Raw genomic sequence first — 24,486 nt, 5'->3', positions numbered from 1 at the left:
CGTATATCCTGGTACATGCAACAAAATATCTCTGGAAGGAAAAACTGATAACTGTGGCCGTTCTTGGGGAGGGGAGTCAGGGGGCTGGAAGCCCAGGTGGAGGAGACCTTTGGGTCTGTTGGAACTTATTTTATCATATGTGTGTGTCACTTTTAACAAGTAATAAGGTATTCAGGTGAATTTTACAAGAAGAGGAATGTCAGAAATTCAGGGGAAATAATGAGATGTCAAAGATGGATCCCTTGTGTGTGTGTGTTCGGGGGTCGTGTGCTCAGGCAATAGTAAGAACACTGAATTGTGCATCTTTGATGCAGCTCTGCCTTCACCACTGAGGACAAATGTTCTTTCAAATACCACAGGAGGAAGATATGTTCTATAGAGAGAGTTGAATTCATGGCTGGCAGGGAGACAGTAAAAAAAGACGCAAGAGAAGAGCGTGAAGATGGGCAAAGACCCCAATTTTCTAAAAGGGAAAAATAATATGGATTCTGGAAATCCCAGATGGGGTATGTCTGGCAGACAGAGTTCTTAGCAGAATTCTGGAACAGAGCTTTACACAGATGGCTTGTGACTATTTAGAAGAAAATATGATAATCACGAGAAGTTAACATGGGTTCACTAAGCTACCTTGCGTTGACTGATGTCAATTTCCTATTTTCATGGGGAGACCCCTTGGTAGAGCAGATGGCCCCTTAGGACCCCATCCTCCTAAAGGATCTGTTGAGTAGTGGTTTCATTATCTTTATAAGGGGAATTGTTATCAATTCCTTGATTGTCTGCCTTGTGTCTTCTGCATCTGCTTTATCTGACAATATTATTCCTATCCCACATGTTTTTAGGACATTTCCCTTAATAGTTTCTTGTCTATTTATAAAGCTACTCAGACTTATTTTAATATTTATTTATTTATTTCCTTAAACCTGTATTAATCAAGAGTCTTTTTTTTTTTTTTAATTATTAGCACCTTTAATTATTTATTTATTTATTTATTTATTTTTGGCTGTGTTGGGTCTTCGTTTCTGTGTGAGGGCTTCCTCTAGTTGCGACAAGCGGGGGCCGCTCTTCATCGCGGTGCGCGGGCCTCTCACTATCGTGGCCTCTCTTGTTGCGGAGCACAGGCTCCAGACGCGCAGGCTCAGCAGTTGTGGCTCACGGGCCCAGTTGCTCCGCGGCATGTGGGATCTTCCCAGACCAGGGCTCGAACCCGTGTCCCCTGCACTGGCAGGCAGACTCCCAACCACTGCGCCACCAGGGAAGCCCAATCAAGAGTCTTTTGATTGCAAGGGAAATAAATCCAGTTTAAATAGTCTTAAGCAGAAATGTCTAGAGGTGTGGTATGGATTTCAGGTACGGCTGGATCCAGGTGCTTAAATGGTATCATTGGGAATCTGTATCCTGCCATATGTTGGGTCTGCTTCCCTTTGTATTGGTTTTATTCTAAGGTTGGATTGCTTCAAGTGGAGGAAAGATGGTGTCAACAGCTGTTAGGTTACCTCTTATCACCTTGGCAACCTGAGCAGAAGGGGGTCACTTCTTGCCTTAATGCTCCAGTTACTGGGCCAGCTATGATTGGCCCAGTTGTGTCTTATACCCATTCCTGAAACAATCACCACGACTCTGCCCAAGTTGGGCCATATCTTCTAACCAAATCACATTAGAGATTATTTCATTTAGTAGTGAGAGAGGAAAGGTTCCCTAAAGGAAAACTGAGATGCTATTATTGGGACAGAGAAGGAATGGATGCTTGTCAAGCAAAAACACAGCCTAATCAAATTACGATTAATTATGCAAAGATTTTGCATGGCAGAGAGTCCTAAATGGCATCCCAAGGTCAAAATGAATCTGCTATTATCTCCCTGTGCTCCATGCCTCCATTAATACAGAAAACAAGAGTTAACTGATTGATAGTACTCTGGCTATGAAAACTAGATGGTGATTTTGTGGGATCTGTTTGTATGTGGGTCGTACAGCTGGACCCATGCAAGGCCCTTCTGCCTAGAAGTGAAGGCTGTGTAGAAGAGGCAGAGGTGGGGTTGCAAAAAGACAGCTGCAGGCTGGGCAGGGAGGACCACAAACAGAGAGATGGTGTCCAGGAAAAATACAGTGTGAGCTACAGTCTCAGGCAGAAGCTGTCAACCTCTCCTCTTCCACACACTCTGGTCTTGGTGAGTCTCCTGGGTGTGCCCCAGGCAGAGGTGGGACCCATGGCTTAATATCTTCCTGATTAAGACAGGGCAGAGGTTTAGATCTGGAATGTCAAGTAAATGTCATCCAAGTGCCAGCTGCAGTTGTTTGCAGCAACTCCCTTTGACATTGTGTTCCGAGGAATTAAAGGCTTTGCCTGGAATCAATGGACAAGAGAGAGGATCGATTAGCAATGCCTGCCCTGGGAGTGGAATATGGAGGGATAGTAGGCATGCCTCATATTTGCTGAGACTGGGCTGGGCCTTCCCAAGGCTATTCTAAAGAAAGAGGATGTCAAGAGGCCATCCCAGCAACTGAAGACAGATTTACTTCTATTGAACGCTAAATGAAATAATCTCTAAGCAAATAGCACTCTCTATGCACCGTCTGTTCTCCTAAGCCTCTTTCCTTAGTGTGCATCATCAACAACAGGTGTTTGCTGTTCATGTGACTCCAACCACCAAAAATAGGCAAGATAATAACGATGGTATAAGCTTCTCAGACTTCAGTCATTCCTGAAAACCTCCACATGTTCATAAGCCAGTGTACCATTGGCTTTATCGTCTAGCTATTATTTTTCTTTTTATTAATAGTTTTTTTTAATTAGAAAAAATTTTTCTTTTTAATTTATTTTTGGCTGCGTTGGGTCTTTGTCGCTGTGCGCGGGCTTTCTCTAGATGCGGCGAGCGGGGGCTACTCTTCGTTGTGGTGCGTGGGCTTCTCATTGCGGTGGCTTCTCTGGTTGCGGAGCACAGGCTCTAGGCGCGTGGGCTTCAGTAGTTGTGGCACGCGGGCTTCAGTAGTTGTGGCTCACGGGCTCTAGAGTGCAGGCTTCAGTAGTTGTGGTGCGCAGGCTCAGTAGTTGTGGCGCACGGGCTTAGTTGCTCTGCGGCATGTGGGATCTTCCCGAACCTGTGTCCCCTGCATTGGCAGGCGGATTCTTAACCACTGCGCCACCAGGTAAGCCCCTAATATTTTTCTTTAAAGTGCTTTACCTTCTAGAACTTTTTACTGAAGTATGTTAGACAGACAGAAAAGTCACAGGTCTTAAGTGTACAGCTTAAAGAATTTTCATCAAATGAGCACACTGGTGTAGCCAGCACTCACTTCAAGAAAAACCACCTCCCCTAACGGCCACAGGACTCCCCTGCCCAGACCTCTTTTCAGTCACTAACCCCCAAGGGTGACCACTATCCTGACTTTTAACTACAGATTAGTTTTGCCTCACTTGGAACTTCAAGTCAATAGAATCTTACAGTTTGGACTCCTTTGTGTCTGGTTTCATCCACGTTGTCACGTGTAACTGTGGTGTAGCCTTCCATGGTGTAAATATACCACAATGTATTTATCCATTCTAGGTTGATGGGTATTGGGCGGGGGGGAGTTTTTGTCCTGAGAGGTAATGAATATACCCTGTGTAGACATCCTCCTGTGTGTGTTTTTATGAACACATGGGCACATTTCTAAAGGGTATATACCTGGGATAGAAAGTGCTGGGGTCATAAGGTGTGGGTATGTTCAGACATAGTAGATAGAGTTTCCAAAGTGCTTGAACCATTTGACACTCCCACCCGAGTGTATGAAAATTTGGCTAAACTTGTATTTATTTATTTATTTTAAATAATGGTGGGACCTAGACTTTTTAAAAAATTTTTTTTGTTTTGTTTATTTATTTATGGCTGTGTTGGGTCTTCGTTTCTGTGCGAGGGCTTTCTCTAATTGCGGCAAGTGGGGGCCACTCTTCATCGCGGTGCGCGGGCCTCTCGCTATCGCCGCCTCTCTTGTTGTGGAGCACAGGCTCCAGACGCGCAGGCTCAGTAATTGTAGCTCACGGGCCTAGTTGCTCCGCGGCATGTGGGATCTTCCCAAACCAGGGCTCGAACCCGTGTCCCCTGCATTAGCAGGCAGATTCTCAACCACTGCGCCACCAGGAAAGCCCTAGACTTATTTTTAAAAGGCAATTGTATAGCTATCGTAAAAGAAAACTCAGTATCACTTGCCACAAATAAAAGGTAATAATAACTACTATAAAAACTAATAACTATTAAAATTGTTTATCTAAAATCTGTTAAAAATTTCATCACCTAAAATCACCACAAGTGCCATCAAGCAGTACAGATGTCACACTTCCGGAAAGACTGGCGTAGGCAGTATTGCTGGTTCTTACCCAGCAGGAGGGACCTTGATTTTATGGGGCTTCTCCACCAGCTGTAAGACCTCAGGGGCAGCTGAGCCCCACCCCCAGCTCCAGGCAAGACTCTGATTAGTGTGAGAGTGAGCCAATCTGCTTTGCCTGGGATGGTTCAGGAATGGGCATGTGACCCAATTCTGGCCAATAAGATGTTTAAAACATTGCATAGAGCACAGTGATGCGTTTGCAGGCTGGACCTCAGGGCCCATCAAACCTGCGTTCAGATCTTGCTTCTCTGCTTCTGCTCTTGGTAACCTGAGCCAAGTTGCTCTGTGTCTCTGGGCCTCACCTGTTACTGGCGGCTGATAAAGGTAAAGTTGAGAGAGGTCCTGTGTGCCAAACACTCAGCCAGCACCCCGATCTTAGTGAGTACCTCTCAAATTATTGTTGGTTCTGGGAAGAGGGCTCACATGAGTCCTTTCCCCCACTGGCTTCTAGGATGGGGTCTTGAAGTACAGTCGTTTGGGGCAGCTTTCCATTTTAATTTGGGGAGAAACTAGAAAAACATCTTCTAGAGTCAAGGCAATGGAATAAGAATTGATATTCTGAGCCCCACCCTGAGGAGTAGGTTGAAGGAAAGGTAATAGTAGCTGAGGTATGTTGAGAGCTAGGCTTTGCAGGCATTGGCTCCTTTTATTCTCATAACAATCCTATGAACTAGGTCCCATTACTATATCCATTTTACAGATAAGGAAACTGAGGCCCAGAGAGTTATTCAGAGGGAGCATGGCAGAGCCAGGATATGAACCCAGGTCATTGGATGAGTGAGTGATTATCCCCTTCTTTCTTGCTGTGGGAGCCTGGTTTTACTTAAAGGCCCATGCCTCTTCATGTGACACAGGGAAGCGCGACACATCCCCAGCTCTGGGGAGAAGCCAGATTGGTCTCAGGCAATTTATCTGATCGCATTTCCTTCTGCAGAGACTGGTTAAGCCATGGGCATGACACCCAGTTCTAGCCAATGATACACGAGCGAGAGGCTGCAGCGGGCTTTGGGGAAAGGTTTCTTGTTCTCCATGTACTACTGGCTGTTGTGTCTGGATGTATTAGCTGGCAGCCATTTTGTGATCATAAGGGAATTTGAGACGAGAACAAAGTTGAGGATGGGAAACAAAAAAGATGGAAAGAAACTGGGGGTCCATGACAGAGGCACTTAATTAACCCAACTCAGAACTGCCTCCTCCTCCTGATTTCTTGCTCTGTGAAATAACAAATGATCTCACTGTTCAAGCTGCGGTGTGCTGGGATTTGTTACTTGGATTGTAATGGATATAATTGAACGACTGTCAGCTTCGTGCAGATAGGAATGTTCTCCTGTCTTGGTTGCTGCTGTATCTCCAGTGCCTGGAACAAAGTAAGTGTTCAATGAATATTTGTTAAATAATGGGTGAAGCAGAGTGGCTGGAGCACCCAGATGCAGGTTCAAATAATAAACACAGCAAAGCCAGAATCCTGAAAGGGTGATGATTGTAAGCTCTGCAGTCTGAGAGACCTGGTTCAAGGCCAGTGCTCTGCTCTTGAGCCAGGTGACCTTGCGCTGATTCTCTCACCTCGGTTTTCTTGTGTATAAGATGGGTGTGATAGGCAGAATAATGACCTCCTCAAAGATGTGCACATCCTAATCCCCGGAACCTGTGAATATGTGACTTTACATGACAAAGGGACTTTGCAGATGTGATTCCGTTAAGGATCTCAGAAAAGGGAGATTATCCTGGATTATCCAGGGGCCCAATGTAATCACGAGGGTCCCTATAAGAGGGAGGCAGGAGAGTCAGAGTCAGAGAAGCGGATGTGACGATGAAGCAGGGGTTGGAGTGATGCAGGGCCACCAATTTCTAAAAGCTGGTAAAAGCAGGGAAATGGACTCTTCTCAAAGCCTCGAAAAGAACACAGCCTTGCAGACATCTTGATTTTAGCCCTATAAGACTCATTTTGGACTTCTGATTCCAGAACTGTAAAGTAATAAGTTTGTGTTGTTTTAAGCTACGATGTTTGTGATAATTTGTTATAGCAGCTACAGGAGATTTATAACAAGAAGCTGATAATTGTGTTTACCTCCAAGGGTTCTTACACGGATTCAGGAAGTTCAAGCATGAACTTGGCATGTTGTAAGAGCCCAGCCAGCCCTAGCTGTTATTAACCAGTCCCAGCACTAGTCATGCCTCTGCCAGGAAGTCATCCCTGATTCCTCCAGCCCATGCCCACCTCTCCCCTTCCTGGTAACCACTAATAAAATGAGTAAGGTTGACATTTATGTGGCCCCAACAATGTGCTAAAGACTTTACATCAGCATCTCATCTAATTTTCAGGCCTAGGACTTTCCTGGTGGCACAGTGGTTAAGAATCCGCCTGCCAATGCAGGGGACACAGGTTTGATCCCTGGTCTGGGAAGATCCCACATGCCATGGGGCAACTAAGCCCATGTGCCACAACTACTGAGCCTGCACTCTAGAGCCCGCAAGCCAAAACTACTGACCCCACGCGCCACAACTACTGAGCCCACGTGCTGCAGCTACTGAAGCCCGTGCGCCTGGAGCCCGTGCTCTGCAACAAGAGAAGCCTGCAATGAGAAGCCTGAGCACAGCAATGAAGACCCAACGCAGCCAAAAAAAAAAAATTTTTCAGGCCCACTCGAAGAGGAAAGGGCTTATATGATACCCATTTCACAGAGGAGGAAACTGAGGCAAGGAGAAGTTAAGAATGATAATGAGATGGGATGAGAGGAGGCCTGATCCAGCTTCATCAGACACCCTTCACCGGCTTGGCTTGGACTCCGATGACCTTGAGAACAAGATGGGCCTTGCACCCTCAGTGTAAGCCTTTCCATAAATAGCTTCAAAGGAATCACAGGGAACATAAACTGAAATTTTTCCTCCATGCAGCTGCCAAAGCAAACTGTTTTACAGGTACAAACGGGCTCCACTCCCTTCGCCTGGCCCAGACTTGTCTCCACGCCCAGCCCTGCAGGTCTCCCCCTGTGCTTGGATGCCGGGGGGATGGGTCATCTACATCCTGCCTTCTGAACCTCCCTGACATCTGTTTCCTCCTCCCCACTTCACTGCCCCTGACCTGACACATCATTTCTCACTGCAAGGCCTCCCACCTCGTGCTGCTCAAAAGGATAACTGTTCTGAAACATGACCCAGACCTGACCACAGTCCTACTGAAAACCCTTCAGGGTCTCCCCAGTGCTGATAGGGGAAGTCTGGACTCCTTGTGTGGCGTACAAGGACATTCATATTTGCCAGGTTCATCTATTCTACCTCAGGACATTTGCACTTGCTGTATCCCCTGCCTAAAATGCCTTTTCCATGGATATCCTCATGGCTGGCTCTCTCCTTTCAAAGAGGCCTTCCCTGACCACCCTCTGTCACCCTCTGCTTTATTCTTCTTCCTTCAGTACTAGCTGACATTACAACATGCCATTATGTATTGATTTGTTTATTTGTCTGATGCCTCTCACCAGAAGATGGTCCCTGTGAGATCAGAGAGTGTGTCTCAGGTCTCCAGGTGATAAGTACCAGGAGGAAAGTTAAGCAGGAGAGGAGGATTGAGAGCTTTGGAGAGGGGCTTGTTTTAGAAAGAGTAGGAAGATACCATTTCATCAAAGACATGTAGGAGGTGAGACAGCAAGTCATGGCCATCTGGGAAAAAGTATTCCAGGTAGAGGGAACAGTTCGTGCAAAGGTCCTGAGGCAGCATTCTGGGTGTGTTTGAGGTGGCCAGTGTGTTGGAGCAGAGTCAGAGACGGGGAGAGTGGGGATGATGAGGTTGGGGGGAGTCAGCGTAGTCTCCCCCAGGCTCTTTCCCTCCCCTGCTGCTGTCCCTCTTGCTTTCTTGCCTGTTCAACATAGTCTAGTGAAACTGATTGTTCTGGCATGGCAGGTGCTGTGACAATGATGATTCATACCAGCCAGATTCTGAGTAATGTTCTAGTGCACAGGGGGCCAAGGTGGGGACAGTAAGCCATATTTTTGGGTACGGGGACATCAGTCCTGCACCCCCATTCAATCACTGGTATGAATGCCTCCTCTGAGCAGTGGAAATTACAGTCAAAGCAATGACCCAACTGGATCTTGTGGGATGGTGCAGGGGAGGCTCCGGAGTCAGATAGAGCTGGACTTAAAGGTGAATTGCTTCCCACTGATGGCTTTGAGCTGGTGATTTACCTCTCTGACCCTTAGTTTCGTCATCTGTGCCTTAATTTTCCCATCTGTATAGGGGGGATGGTAGCAGTTCCAATCTTACCAGGTTATGAGGCTCAGTGAAATACCATAAAGGGTTTATGCTTATAAAACACTATGTGCCAGACATTGCCTGATCTACACACATTGATTCATTTAATTTTCACAGTGATCCTATGAGGGATGGTCTGTTATTGTTCCCCATTTTACAGATTAGGAAACAGGCTCAGAGAGGTTGAGTAACTTGCCCAAGGTCACACAGCCGGGCAGTATGGTTCCAGGGTATGTGTGTCTAACCATTATGCTATGCAGCTCTTGTAGATCAATAAACCCTGGGAAATGCTGAGCTAGCTCAGGGCTCATTATAGAAAGAGCTCTTGAAGAATGCTCTTTAAGATTTTGAAGTGCCCCAGCTCTTTGGAGTTCTGAAGGGTGTTCGGCTGTCTTCGCTCACTGAATTCCTGAAACCACCTGTTAAGGTTGGCCAGACAGTGAGTCATTTTACAGATGAGGAAAACTGAGGCCCAGGGAAGTAAAATGGGTTGCCTCTCCTAACACTCCAGCCACTCTGGGCTTCTATCCATTCTTTGAACACACCGAGTCACTTCCCACGTTATGGCCTTTGCATACCTGCCTCCTTCTCAACCTCTGCATGCCACCTTAGATGTCACCTCCTTAGGGAGGCCTTTCCTCCCTGATTACCTAACCTCAAGCCTGTCCTTCTCCCTTCTTCCCTCCAGGTTTCTTGGTCCCTGAGTAGCTTCCTTTTGGCAATCACCACCATTTTTAACCTTATTCTTTCTTTCTTTGCTTGTTTGTTTTCTTTTCTTTTCTTTTAAAGATTTTTTTTTGATGTGGACCATTTTTAAAGTCTTTATTGAATTTGTTTCAATATTGCTTCTGTTTTATGTTTGGTTTTTTGGCCACGAGGCATGTGGGATCTTAGCTCCGCAACCAGGGATGGAACCCGCACCCCTGCATTGGAAGGTGAATTCTTAACCACTGGACCGCCAGGAAAGTCCCGCTTGTTTGTTTTCTGAGTCCCTAAATCTCACATGGAAGAGAATGGGCTCTGGTGGTTGAAGGATATTAAGGGTGTTAATACCATTCAGGGTATTAAGTGGCCCCTGCACTTGAGGCAAAGCTTCCAGACAATGACACTCAGAGACACACTGCAGAGCTGGACTGCCAGGGGAGCTGCTGCCCTCGGGAAGCCACCCTCTGAATGAGGTGCTGCCCTCAGATGCCAGTTCCAGAACCTGCCCCACTACAGTGCACCCAGTCCAACGGCTGGACCCTCTCTCTACCCCGTGGATAACTGTTCTGAATTCTAGAGTTACCTGTGGATTGCTGGAACCAGAATCCACACAGAACTCTTGCTGCAAGGGAGTCTGGAGAACATAAGTGTTGGCTTCTGCTGTCCAGGAAGGCACTCCAGGAGGAGGGAGGAATGGACACTGCCCTGGCAGAAAGCTAGCTCCATGCGAGTCCCGTTCACTGCTGGGTCCTGGGGCCAGCCTAATACATGTTTGTTGAGTGACTTAATGAGGTGTCAGAGTTGGGAGTAGAACCCAGATCTGTCTGATTCAAAACCATGAATCCTTTCCATTTCAACTTGCGCTTGCTTTCTAGAGGGACCCTCCCTTGGGATTTTAGGGCTCTGCACACTTTGCACACGCAGTGCTGGGTCTTCAGTAATTCCCGAGGGCACTGAGAGGCCTGGAGTGCCCTTCTGAGTCAGTTGAACCTGCCACATTGATATTTTTAAAATGAGAGTTATTATTGGTTCTGTTGGGTAAAAGCCAGAGGGGACCCAGGAAGGACACACATGCCCAGCTCCAAGACTTCCAGTCTCTCCGGCTGTGGACAGGCCTCTGAGTTCTGATCTTGACTTGACCAGGGGCCTGCGCTCTAGGCTCCTACGCAGGGAGGTTCAGGCCAGAGCTGCTCTGAGAACCACACGTGGTAGCCAATGCAATGTGGATTCTTATACTGTCTGGACATCCGCGCATAGCCGCCACCCTGGGAAGGCTGGGGCTTTTGCTGGTTTCCCAGGCCCAATCGGGAGGTCAGGCCACCCAGGGGCTAATTCCTAACATTCTCTGGGAGGCTGGAAAACAGCAAATGTGGTGCAAAGATGCCAGAAAGGAGACCTCCTTGAATCTCAAGAAAAAATCCAGAAGCGAATGCAGGGATGTCCAAAACCAGATGTCCAAGCTGAAAAAAAGAAAAAAAGAAAAAAAGAAAAGAACTTTCAATATGCATCTTTAAACAGTCCACTCGGGATGTGGTCAAAGCAAATTGCCGTCCCCCCCCCCCCACCCCGCATCCGAACCCCAACTCCCAGGCACGCCCCCTCCACCCAGAGGCAACCCCTAGTATCAGTCTCTCGTGTGTCCTTTTACCACTCCAATCTCCCACAACCGCCCTCCATCCTCACTGCGCACTCGTTCATTCTTCTCCTACTGGCCTCACTCTTGTTCCTTGAATACACCAGGCACATTCCCACCCCAGGGCCTTTGTACCGGCTGTGCCCTCTGCACATTCGGCTTTTGCCTAGATACTGCATGCATGGTTCCCTCCCTCACCTCTACTGTGTCTTTCTTTCCTGACTTACTTTTTCTCACAGCATGAACCACCTCCTAATACAGTGTATGATACATTTGTTTCGTTTTCCTTATGCAGCTCCGCCTTCAGAATGTCAGCTCCAGGAGGGCAGGGACTTTGCCTTTCTCAGTCAGGGCAGAATTCCCTGAGTTAGCATGGTGCTTACCACACAGTAGGCACTCCTGAATTAATAAATACCCTTCCGGAAGTAGCCATGCACAGACAAGCATGTAGCTGCACCTTTATTCCCCTCTCTATTTTGTGCATGAGGTACCCCACTGCATGCCCAGGTCTGTACCTGCTTTTGTGCTAAACAATGTATCTTGGAGCTCTGCCCCCATCAGAATGCACAGCCTGTTCTGTGCTTGTCCACGGCTGCCGAATGTTTCATTGGAGGAACGCCCAGGCTCCACACAGCCTGCCCTGTTGACGTCCATTCTGGCAGCCCTGACCTCTGGCCACCACGAGCAAGGCTACGGGGACCATCATCCTCCCTGGATGTCTCTCTTCCTATCCCACCCGCCCCTAAGAGCAAAGACTCAAGCAGATGGGCGGGGCAGCACCCCAGAAGTGCAGCCCTGGGAGAAAACGAGTTGTTTATCTTCAGATATAATCAGGCCTATCAGACAGGGGCTTGATCTCCTTCCCTGCTTCCTTCTTTCTGAAATGAACACAGTGTCATAAATAAAGGCGCAGACCTCAGAGGAAGCCGGGGGTGACCGGCAGTTTCTTGCAGTGAAGGGGGGGGGGGTGGCTGGGGGCTCTGAGTGACATCCTCAGTGATATTTTTGCAGGACTGTGAGATTGGAGGAGCACCCTGGACACCCCTGTGCAAGAAAGGACGGGGATTTGGGGAAATCCTGTCCTTTCCAAAATCCTCTGTGTCCTGAAATTTAAATATCCTTCAAACACCAGCATATTTTCCTTTCCCTTTAAAGGACTTTTAGCACACAGGCGTTGACATAACTTTGTATTCTGAGTGTCGACTCCCTGCTGGATGCCCGTCCCTGAGGCTGGGCTTGATCTCCTTTGCCCTTCCCTCTCACAGCCCCTGGCATACAGTAGGCGCTTACTAAAATACACACTGAATGACCAAAGCTGGGATGCATTCATTGAAACCAGGCTTTCCCTCCTCCTGCCCATATTTCTGGAAAAGGGTTCCCTGTCCACTTAGGAAGTTTCCACTTCCCGCCCCTACCCGGCCCCTCCACTAGGGGTGGGAAGCATGGGTCACTGAGTAGAAAACCAGCCTGGGGAGCGAAGGCTTTGCAGGGTCACAAACAAGCTGGCCCCTGCAAACAGTGGCCCACCCAGGCGTTTGCTGTTTGGCTTGGCCATGCTTGTGTTTTAAACAGAGGGTGACTCTGAGTGCCTGGGGACAGGCATGGGGCTGTGCCAATTACCCACCTGTCCTCCACTCACAGGCCTGCTGTTCCTGCCAAGCCCTGTGGGCTCTTGCGTTTGCCCTCCCCATTTTACTATATATCATATTATATTATATTAATTTATTTATTTTGGCCGTGCTGTGTGCAGCGTGGCTTGCGGGATCCCAGGTCCCTGACTAGGGATCGAACGTGGGCCCCCTGCCGTGCAAGTGTGAAGTCCTAACTACTGGACTGCCAGGGAAGTCCCTGCCCTTCCCATTTTAAAGCACATCAAAAGTATGAAAAGTCTATGTAAGACCTCCTGTGTCTGCACTGTTCTTTTGTGCATGTGAGGCTTGCCCCTGTGATGCTCATCGGGGCATCTTTCGGCTTGTCGCTGAGAGAGGTCCTGAGAGTGAGGGACTTCCTTTGTGGGTGCTCCGACCGGCCAGCCTGGGAAGCTCTTGGGGCCACTGGGGTCAAGGAAGCTTAGGGCACCATGCCCTGCAGCCTGTGTTCTGATCCTTTAAATGCCTGGTTTCTCCAGGGTTGGCCAGGGGGCCAGTTTTCCAGCCACTGGAATGGCTGGAAGTTTGATCTGACACTGTGGATGTCCATATGGACTCAGTGACCCTGAATGGGCATCTCCTGGGTGTCAGGCCCTGGGCTGTGCTCGGGGAGCAACTCCCCCCCCCGCACCGCCCCCTGCTACCTAGAGGATGAGACAGATGGAGAGAAGTAAAGGCTCGACTCTCAAATATCCCAGAGGAGTGAGTGCTAGAAAACAGGCCAGCCATCCCCCCTTGTTTCTGGATTCTCCAGGGCCAAGTCTGACCCCCCAGCCAGCCCCCTTCTCCCCTGTGTTGTATTCATTTATTCATTTGTTCCCTCATTCTCAATACATTTTTTAAAAATATATTTATCTATTTATTTGGTTGCACTGGGTCTTAGTTGCGGCAGGTGGGCTCCTTAGTTGTGGCACATGGGCTCCTTAGTTGTGGCATGCAAACTCTTAGTTGCGGCATGCATGTGGGATCTAGATCGAACCCGGGCCCCCTGCATTGGGAGCACAGAGTCTTATCCACTGTGCCACTAGAGAAGTCCCTCAATACATTTTAAGTGAGTGCCTACTATGTGCTGGGGATACAGCAGTGAGCCAGACAGATGAGGTCTCTGCTCTCATAGAGCTGACATTCTGATGACAAAAGACAATATATAAGCAACATGCCCAAGATAATTTTAGATGGTGAAAAATGGTGAGGAAAAGGAATAAGGGGATGGGTTAGCGAGTGCCTTGGGGGTTTTAGATAGAGGTTCAGTGAGGGCCTTTCTAAGGAGGTGATATTGACCTGGGACTTGAAGTTAGAAGATTGCTGTCTCAGGCAGAGGGAACAGCAAGTGCAAAGGTCCTGAGGCAGGGATGAGCTTACTAGTTTGCCAGGTATTTAGGAGGGAACGGTTGAATGATTGGAAGGGGGACAGTGGGATCTGAGCCTAAGGCAAAATTTGGCTCCATTCAGGCCAGAGCCCCTTGGATGCATACATTAGAAGCTCTTAGCTAATCCTCATTCCCAAGGGGTGTAGGGGCCCTCCAGAGAGGCTGTTTGGGGGCCAGAGTATTCGGCAATTTTTCAAAGCTGCTGTTCCCATTAGTTACATGTGGATCCCTGGGGTTGCTGCTCAGAGCCCAGTAGCGAAAGATGCAGAACACTGAGTAGCAATCAGGGCATGGGATGCAATCTGTGGGGGGCTGGGTATAGGGGCTCAGCTGAGACCTCTTCCACCTCATCCTTCCAGAGTCAGGGTTCAGAGCACCCATCTGGAATTGCTAGCTGAGTGAGTCCAGCAAATTAGGTTCTTAACCTCCCAGGGCCTCAGTTTCCCCATCTGTATTGTGGGACCCATCTCAGAAGCCCCCAAGCCCCCATCTGAGGGTTTCTGGAGGGAATTCATGAGCTCTGAGGACATGCACTTGTGTTGCTCCCTGCAGCCCATGAGGATGAGATTAATAACCAGAGAGACAGGAGTGGGCAAGAGGCCAGTCTTCTGCAGAAAAATGCCGCCCCTTCTCCTGGCCTGGGCGTTTCCATCTGTCACGGGGTTGGTCCAGAGGACACCGATGGTTGAGTCTCTACTTGGCTCTTCGAGGGGTTTCCAGGTGACCCCTGGGACATTACAAAGCTGACAATCCCCCTGCAGGCCTGACCCCCTCCTATGCCCCTAGACTCAGCCAGAGCCCCATGGCAACCCTTGGGAGGCAGAAGCTGAAAGAAGGAACCCCTGAATTTACCCCAAACCCTTCTCTTCAGTGCCAAATCCCAGAGCAGAATCTCGTTGAAATGCAAATCCTGGGGAGTGTTCTCAGGTGACCAGGGGTTGGGGGTGAGGGCTCAGGAGCCTGCCTGCTGGGCAGGCTGAGGAGGGCTCCCCAGTTCCTGCCCTCCCTCCCCTCCCCCGGACCCCTGGAGGGCTAGTCCTTCCTCCCTTAGGTCTGGCTTTTGACCTGTGGGTTCCCACGCTCTGGTTGCGTAGCTCTGGAGCTGGTAGGACCAGGACGGGAAGGGAGGGGCCGTTGACCTGAGACCCCCCCCCTTCTGTTCCAAACTGCAAACTGCCCCTCCACAGACACTTCCCTTTTTCCAGATTTCCTCAGCCTCAGGTGCTCCCCCCAACCCTCCGCAGGAAAAAAGGACCCGAGAATCCTGAGGGGGCCGATTGGGACACATTGCTGCCAGGGCAGCCGGCAACCCCTGCAGGCCGGCTGGAGGCAGAGGCACGCCCAGCCCCTGGAAACCGCATGGCCGCCTCCCCACCGCAGCCATACCCCACTCCCCCTGGGGGTTCTCAGATGTTGGCAGATGGCAGAACTGAATCTGCTGAGACGTCGCTCCAAAAAAGGAAAGTTGAACTGAAAAAAAAAAAAAAATTTCAAACTCTCGTACATCTTAGGGGAAAGCAGAGGAGAAGGGAGGGTCCCGGTCTGGGGCTCCCAGTGCCCTCTGCTGTTTAAAAGATCTCCCTGGGTTTGAGAGGGCTGTCTGGGAGGGGCAGGAGGAGGGTAAATGAGGACACACCGTTGTCAGGGCAGCCAGTGGGGCTCCTGTTGGAGCGGTGAGCGCCTGCGTGTGCGCGGGCGAGTGTCCACATGTGTGCTCGTCTGTGACCCTGCCTACTCGTGCTGTGTGTGCCCGACCACAGGCTTGCAGCATCGTGTCTGTGCATTTGTGTCCCTGAAAGTCCCCAAATGGGAGTTCACGCAACGCACTGCGTCCCTACTGTGAAAGGGCCATGAACAAGTAGTCAGAAATCCTCGCCCTCTAGAAACGGACATTCTAGTGTGTGTGTGTGTGTGTGTGTGTGTGTGTGTATGCCTGCGTGTGTGAACTCCTGTCTGTGTCCGGGGTTTGTTTATCTGTGGTGACCTTATGTCTTATGAGTCTGTGTCCTAGGCTACGCTCCCGTCTGCGGGGGTTTGCGAGTTTCCCCACGTGTTCACCTGGGTTAGATGTTCTCTCTGCTGAGGCCCAGTGTGTGAATGTCCACTGGTGAGAGTTCTGCGCCCTACTGTGCGCCAGAGCCCCCAGAGCGAGCTCCACCGTGGGTGTCGCTGCGCAGCTGTGTGGGTCCCTTAAAGGCCCTCCCCATATGACCCCTCCCCATGCACTGGCCGCTCCTGAGTTATAATTTAATAGCTGAAACGCTATTCCGGACAAGTATCTGGGGCTGGGGAGGAGGAGGGCGTACGGGCCGCAGGAGGAGGAGGAGGGGGCGGGATGGGGAGGCGCTTTCCCCCTCCTTCCTCCTTCGCGGAGCTGCTAAAAAGAAACTCGGCGTCGCGCCCAAGTGTGTATGTATCTGTGTGGCAGCCCGTGCACGCGCGAGTGGGTGCGCGCAGGCCCAGGGGTGGCGACGCGGGCCCTTTAAGGAGCCCGAGGGGGCCGGGCCGGGGCGCGTCTGTGCGGGCGGGGAGCCAGGAGCCGGGAGGCCGAGCCGCCGCCTCCCGGGCTCCTGCCCCGCCCCCTCCTCCCCCTCCCGCCGCCGCCGCCGCCGCCGCCGCCGCCGCCGCCGCCGCCGCCGCCGCCGCCGCCGCCGCCGCGGAGCGGAGCCGCGGGCAGGCCGGGCCGCACCGGAGCCCCGCGTCCGCCCGCGTCCCGCCTGAGCCGTGCGCCCGCGCCCTGCGCCCCGCGATGCGCGCCAAGTTGCGGACCAGGGACCCGGGGCTGGCGCCCTAGGAGGCGGCGGCGGGAGGATCGCGCCCCGGCTGGAGGCCGGGCCTGCTGCGCGCCCCCAGCCCGATCGGCACCGCCACTTGCCTGAGCGCCCGGGCAGCCCGAGCGCACCCCGATCTCGGGCGCCGCCGCCTCCACCTCCGCGAGGTGAGTTGGGGCCGGGGGTCCTCGCGGAGGGCCGGGGTGAGGCGCAGGGCGCGCTTCCGGGGGAATCGGGGAAGATCGGGCGGCGCACGCGGCGGAGTTGGCGGGGCCCCTGCACTCCCGAGTTGGCGCTCTCGGGGGTGGCCTGCTGGGGAGTGAGGCGCCTTGTAGACACTGCGGCCCGCGTGCGTGGAGGTGCCGGGGAACTTAGGGGAACTCCAGCTCCCCAGCGAGGGGGCGGGCAGGAGGGAAGTGGCGTGGGGGTGGGCAGGCGGGGGTCGCCCTGGAACTGCGTAGGGCAGCCCCCCGCCGTGTGCCACAGCCCTGGGGGCATGGCCGCCATGCGCCTCCCTCCTCCCCAAGCGGCCTCGGACTTAGGGGGGTGACACTGCGCCTTATTTTCCAGCGGGCAGTGCGGCTATGGGGAGCCCCTGGAGATGGCACCCTCGGCTCCCCGGCCTGGCTGTTGCGGAAGGCGCCTGGGGGGTTCCCGCCACCGGGGAGGGGGTGTTGGCGGTGGCGCTCCTGGACGAGGGACCGGAGGGCTCTGGGTGGGGGTCTCCGGGGAGAGGCACCCCTTGCTCCCCCCTCCCCCGTGGGCTGGTGTTCCTGGTGTCTGGGCCTGCCTCCCGCGGCTGGTGACGCCTCATTGGGCCGCCTCCTGGTCCCTCCCCCAGGCTGTGCGGATACTTGGGATGCCACTAGTTTGGGAAGTTGGAATTCGGAGCTGATCCCACTTGGGCTGGACCCGGAGGCCCCAGGCCCTGGTGCTGGGGGAGCACCCCCAGAGACTTGGAGGGGAGTGGGGGGGACCCGTGGGGCGCGCCTTCCCAACCCCGGACGCTTGCAGGAAAAAGCCCGAGGGAGGGAGAGAGGGCTAGGCAGGCGGGCGGGCGGGAGAGACACGCTGTACCTGTGAGCTGCTGTCGCCCGGGCCCAATTAGCGTGGGGCGCCCGGCGTTATTTTTACATTGTAGGTTTATTTTTTTGGAAGCGAGGGCCCTCCCGCCGCCTGTCGTGCGCTCCTGCTCTCCGAGGGTCTGGTGCAGGCAGCGGAGGCGGATCTGTTCTGTCGGCTCAGCCTCCTCCCTTCCTCCCCCTCCTCCTCCACCCCTGTTGGTGAGAACTGGTTTTATTATGATTTTTTTTTTTTTTTTTCCCTTTTGCAGATTTGGAGGAAGGATGTGTGAGGGAGTCAGGGAGGAGGGAAGGGGAGAGGATCCCTGTGGAGTTCTGGGCTCGTTGGGTTGTGTTATCGGTGGCCTTGACTTTGCCCTTTTAAAACCAGATCTGGGTCCCCGCGGCTGCTTTGATAGAAGGGGCTCTCCGGGCCAGGAGTGAGCTGGGAGGGCGTTCCAGGGCATTGTTGTGTACCTCGTCGTGGGTGGCCTTTTTTTTTCTTTTTCTTTTTTTCTTTTTTTTTGGATTGGTGGGTGCGGGGAGAGCCCTCAGAGAAAGGAAGAGATGTGAGCTGGGATAGCTGAGCCATTCACAGCCGACTCTGCAACTCAACGCCTTGGGTTGGAATCATACTTTTGACACTTTACTGGCAGTGTGACCCTGGACAAATTACTCAACTTCTCTGTGCCTCAGTCTTCTCGTCTGTAAAGTGGGGTAAAAATAGTACCGAGTTCAGAGGGTTGTTGTGAGAAGTGAGGTGGTAATACATAGAAGGTATTTGTATATGTGTTACTACAACCACTGTTACTGTTGTTGTTATGATTCCTGGGTTCTAAAACTTGGACTTTAATCCAATGGCCTGGACATTTTGTGAGAAGGGGCTGTCTTGCATTTTGCCTGGAGATCTGGTGAAGGGAAGGGGTCTTCTTTGCACCCCCCTTTGCTTTTCCCGGTGAGGACAGAGAAGGGCAGGTGGCGTCTTCAGCCCATTGAACAGATGCACAGACCGAGTCCGGCTGGCCCGGAGCCGGCGGTGAGTGGGGAATCGGCGGCGGCGGTGGGGCGGCTGCCAGGGCATCCCGGGCGCTGTCTGGCTTCCCCGCGCCGGCTGCCGTGTCCCTGCTTGGAAACTTAACCACCGCCGCCGCCGGGTGCCCGGGGAGTCTGCGGTACCCAGACGTGGGGGCGGGAACGCAGCGGGCCCCAGCCCCGGCCTCTTCCCACCGAGCTATTTACGCTTGCTCCGGGATCAATACTATTGATAAATCCATGTAAATGGTAATGTGGCTGTCAGGCCCCGCTGAGGGATGGAGACCCCTCGTGGGGCAGCGCGCACCCCCCTCCCTCCCTCAGCGAGGGTTTGGCTACGTGGGAAGGATTTATTTGGCATAATCCGTTCTTTTCGCCCAATTAATAATACTCATACCACCTCCTAAAGATTTCTGAGAGCTCTGCAAACACGAATTTAGCTGCGTGAAAGGCCCGAGCTGGGAAGGTTTGATTGTTCCCAGGGCATGGGGGTGGGAGAACTGGCGGGGCTGATGCTTGCCCGCTGGCTGGCATTGGAAAGAGGCCCCAGGAGTCCCGGCCCCCAGCGTCTTGCCATTCAGGCTGGATGTGGAGGCTGCCTGGTCCGGATCCACCACCACCCCCCTCCCCGCCCCGCCCCACCCCCGACTGCGAGTTGCACGGGGGAGGTACCTTGTGCTGTGTTCCCACCCAGACCTGAGGCCTGTGGGTGGAGAAGTTGGAGGGGGCTCCCTTCTTAAGAAGCAGAGATGCACAGGCAGGAGAGCTGGGACTCTCACCGCTTCCTTCCAACAGCTCTGAGAACAGAAAGTCCCCTACATCAAATGCTGCCTCTGACAGTAGGGGGTTGAGAGCTTTTATTTGTGTGTGTTTTTCCCTCCTCCTCTGTTTCCTCTTCATCTCTCTAATGCCAACAGCAGCCTCCCCAGGTGACACCTCCGAGACTGGACTCCCTGCAAGGGGAACAGCTTGCGGGAACTGGTCATTCCTGCCCCAGGCGCCCAGGAAAGGGGGCCAGGAGGGGACCTGAGCCTGGGCTGCTGCTTGGGGAGGGCCAGGCTGCCCAGGGTCAGGCCAGGGGTGTCATCTTAAAAGGCTTGTCCCATGGGTGGGTATGTGGAGCCCCCAGGGAAGTGATCCTTGGAGGGGGGGAAGGGACTTTACAACCTGTCAAGTGAACTTTTGGCCTAGGAGCTGGAAAATACTATGTATAATGCAATAGTAATAACAGCCAACACATAGAAAGCACTTACTATGTGCCAGGATCTGCCCTCAACAGGAATCTACCCCTTTACTCTTCATTACCATCCTGTGAGGTCAGGGCTATTATTATCCCATTTTATAGATGGTGAAATGGAAACCCAGAGAGGTTAAATGACTTGCCCAAGGTCACACAGTTTGGATGTGGAGCTAAGAATTAAGACCTGGGATTACTCATGGTTGCATTGGTGCAGCAAGAATGAACATACTGCAGACCTGCTCTGTGGAGCTGCCATAGAGGATAGGAAAAAAGAAATTATGTTTCTTATTTGAGCAGCACCTGCAGATCTTTGCCCCAGGGGGCCCGGAGACTGAGAACTTGTTCTTTCCAGGATTTGGGGAGGGGCAGTGCCAGAGGCAGGTCTGAAGTTTCTTTGAAGTCTCCTTTTATCTTAAACATTCATGCAAATTTGGCATTCGCCCTGGCGATGGGGCTGTGTTTATTTTGAAATGAAAACATGGTTTTGAATTATTTAGCATGGCATTTAACGGGACTCCAGAAAGCTGCATCAGATGAGTGTCTGTATGCTGGCGGGCAGCCCTGGGGTACTTTGTAGCTGGAGACCTTGAGAGGTCCTGGGGCGGATGACAGCTTTTTCCTATTTTCCAGATGAGGGCGCAGGTCAGAGGTGCCAGGCCAGCCCAAGGTCGCATGGTGGTGTGACTTTTGCTTATGATGATCAAAATCATCATCATTATCTTTCTTTTAGACCAAAGTGAGGCTTTTCTGCCTGAGCACTTCCATACCACCACGCCCAGCTGGGCTCAGGCTAGCCCTGGGGGAAGGAACTTTCGGTTTATAGATCCATAAAGAATCATCCTAAACCAACAGTAGAGGACAATCTGGGAGTGTTTTGTCCGAGATCCGCACCTCTGATCATTTCAAGTTCTGGTGAGTTGAAGTTCCGGCTTAGCGATGTGCAAGCAGAGTGCCCTGGGGCTGGTCTCTGCCCCTCTGAGAGTTTGGGTAGCCTGGTCTGTACACTGGGCACAGTGCCCACTGGGGGTAGGGGAGAGGATTAAGGGGCTGAAAGTGAGAGCACTGGGTTTGATGTTCAGCCCTACAGTTTCAAGCTGTGTGACTCTGGACTGGTTGCCTAACTTCTCTGAGCCTCAGTTTGCTCGTCTCTAAGATGGGGATGATGATGATGATGATGCGACTTCTGATTTTATTGTTGTGAGGACCCGATGGACGTCATGATATATCACAGGAGCTGTTGCTACTTTGCCCCCCACCAACCATTGGAGAGGAAAGGCTTCCCGCTGTAGAATTTATTGTTCACCCCAGGTCCTCCCTGACAGGCTGGTTGGACACAACCCCTTCCTCCCTCTAAAGGGCTGCTGGGAGGGATCCTCTCACGGCATAGTCTCTTCACCTGAGCCCCAGGCCTGGGCTTGTTGCTCTCTGGAGGCGGCAGGCTCCTCTCCTGTCGGGCTGGTTGGTGATTCACAGATGTGCCCAGCTCTCTCCCTGGGCCCTTGAAGGCTGAGGTTTTCCATTCCGCCTTTAATCCCCCAGTGCCTGTCAGGCACTGAACTTGGAGGGCTTGGGCAGCCTGGAAAGTGGGGGAAAGACTGATGGGGAGGACACAGGGAGCCTCCTGGGGGGGGGCAAGTTTCCCCTTCACCTGGCAGTGGGGGGGGGCGGGGATGGTTCTAGAAAGGACTCCTTTGAAGTCAGACCTGATTCAAATCCTGCTTCCCTCAGTTAAAAACTCAGCCAAGTCTCTGAACTTCCGGCCTCAGTTTCCTTATCCTTAAGTGGGGGAGGGGTGGAAAATATCGCCCCCTCAGAGGACCGTCCATAGCTGCGCTGCCCAGTCGCTCCCAGCGATGGTGGGAACTGTTCTAGATCTTTGCTGTCCCACTGTAGCCACTAGGTGTGTGGGGCTCTTGAGCACGTGGCTAGCGCTGTCGGAACTGGTAATTTTATTCCATGTTAATTAACTTAAATTTAAAAAGCCACATGTGGCTGTGCCTGCTGGCTGCCCTGATGAGAAGGCCCAGGGCTGGATGATGAAACAAGATTCCGGGTATGGGAGCAGGGCCTGGCTCTTAGCAGCTGAGTGTTTTCCTTCTTCTGTGTGTTTTTTCTCTGCCCGGTGCCACTGGATCCTTGTCATCTTGGAAGGACACCCCCCCCCCCTTGTGTGGTCCTGTTTCCCAGCAAAGCCCGAGGCTCTCCCGGGTGCTGGCCCGGGCTCCTCTGCCCTCCGTCCACCTCCCCTTGCCCCCCTTCCTAATGTCTCCACCCCCTCCTGTCCCACCAGCCTCTGGGGCAGCTCTGACCAGGAGACCTTTCTGTGATGGTGCGAACGTTCCGGACCTGCCCCATCTGCCCAACACCTCAGCCACTCTCCACTCTTCAGGTGGCGCTGAGCACCTGAAGTGATGTTAGTGCCATCTAGGCTCTGAATGTTATTTGCTACTTGATTTTAATACGTTTAAAATGTGACTAGTGGGCACCGTCCCTCTTGGGCAGCTTGACCTTAGAGCCTTGCCTTCTCTGTTGACTCAGGGCCAAACGCCTGTATTCAGGCCACTGGCTGGATGATGTTCTCACCCTTCTTGGTCCTACCAGGCCACCGTCCCTGAGACTGGAGAGCTGGCTCAGTGTCCCCCACTTCCTTCCCTGGCTGTCATTTCTCGAGCACAGGAGACAGCCCCAGGTCTGTGCAAAGTGTGGGCAGCTCCCACTGGGAGCTGAGCTCAGGTCCATGGGTCTTGGACTAAGGCTCAGAGGAATCCCGGTTCATAGAGATGATGGTCCAGCCCCCCCTTGTCTGTTTCTGCACCTGCAGATACATCCGGAAGGCCTGCTTCCCATAGGGGCCGCCATGGTCCATATGTTTTTCTGCTATGAATTAACACATTATGGATGTCTTTCCATGTAGATAACAACTAGATTAACTTTTTTTTTTGGCGCGGGGGGATAACGTTACTTTTATTTGTCATTTGAAAAATACAGAAAACCAGAAAGTAACACACTGAAACCCTGCCACTTGCCTCGGGCTTTATAAAAACGTATTTTACTACGAGAAAAAGCATGGACCTGTTAAAAAATTGAAACAGAGCCCAGAGGTGTCGAGGGAAGTCTCATTCCTGTTCCTACCCTCCCGTTTTTCTGTCCCCCAAGGCAGATACACATGGGAAAAGTTTCCTCTCAGAGATGCTCTGGCCATATGTCTACCTCACAGGGACTTGGATGTGTGTGTTCTGTTTAAAAACAAGCACACAAATGATATCACACTCTGTTCACATCTTACTTTCCTCCTTTAAATTATAATACACCTTAGGAGTTTATTCTGGAATATATAGAGAGCAGGGGTTAGCAAACTATGGCCCGTGGGCCAAATCCAGCCCACCTCCAGTTTTTATATGGTGCGCAAGCTAAGAATGGTTTTTACATTTTTTTTTAAATTAATTTATTTATTTATTTTTGGCTGTGTTGGTTCTTCGTTTCTGTGCGAGGGCCTTCTCCAGTTGTGGCGAGCGGGGGCCACTCTTCATCGCGGTGCACGGGCCTCTCACTGTCGCGGCCTCTCTTTGCGGAGCACGGCTCCGGACGCGCAGGCTCAGTAGTTGTGGCGCACGGGCTTAGTTGCTCCGCGGCATGTGGGATCTTCCCGGACCAGGGCTCGAACCCGTGTCCCCTGCATTGGCAGGCAGACTCTCAACCACTGCGCCACCAGGGAAGCCCTGGTTTTTACATTTTTTGATGGTTGAAAAAAATAAAAAGAAGAAGAGTATTTTGTGACGTGTGAAATTAAGTGAAATTCAAATTTCAGTGTCTGGAAGTAAAGTTTTATTGGAACGCAGCCATGCCCATTCTTTCATGTGTAGTCTGTGGTGGTTTTCAGTCTATAGCTGCAAAATTGCGGAGTTGTGACAGAGGCCGGAAGGCCTCCAAAGGCTAGAATATTGATTCTCCTGGCCTTTACAGAAGACATTTGCCGACCCCTGATAGAGAGCTCCCACATTCTTTTTAACTTCAGCATAACCTTCCAGGGTTATGTCAAGGAAACTGGGGCCCTGATGAGTTTGAGGGTCACACTGAGCAGGCCCGAAAACCCCTCCTTCTGCCTGGCTCGCTGTTCTTGCTGAGTTATGCTGATGATGTTGTAGAACGCAGTAGGGCAGTGGGGATGGTTAAAGCCGATGACCTTTGGCACCATTTTTTTGCCTCTTAGATGATGTTTGAGGCTATAATCCCTTCTGTCCAGCGCTACAGAGTTGCTGTAACACCTTCTGTGTGGTGCTACATAGTTTTCACAAATTTTTGCAAAGTCACTTAGAATCCATCTTGTTTCCCTCTTTGCTTTGACTGTTAGGATGCTCGGAGCCAAGTCTGCAGCCTGCCTTCAGCAATCTGATCTGGTCTGTGTTTTGGTTTT

General features: G+C 51.8%; 1 protein-coding gene across 21 annotated transcripts in view; it reads left to right on the top strand.

Annotated features, from left to right (window-relative positions):
• Nucleotides 1-16,588: 16,588 nt before the first annotated feature.
• The window catches only part of NCOR2 (nuclear receptor corepressor 2), a 225,217-nt gene continuing 217,319 nt past the window's right edge, over nucleotides 16,589-24,486 (top strand). For all 21 annotated transcript variants that reach the window (XM_057525959.1, XM_057525958.1, XM_057525940.1 and 18 more), the window contains exon 1: nucleotides 16,589-16,906. The gene's annotated coding sequence lies outside the window, so the exon portion shown is untranslated. The remainder of the gene's footprint in view (nucleotides 16,907-24,486) is intronic.

Source organism: Balaenoptera acutorostrata, chromosome 13, assembly GCF_949987535.1.
Source record: "Balaenoptera acutorostrata chromosome 13, mBalAcu1.1, whole genome shotgun sequence".
NCBI lineage: Eukaryota > Metazoa > Chordata > Mammalia > Artiodactyla > Balaenopteridae > Balaenoptera > Balaenoptera acutorostrata.
This window is presented reverse-complemented; position numbering and strand designations above follow the sequence as displayed.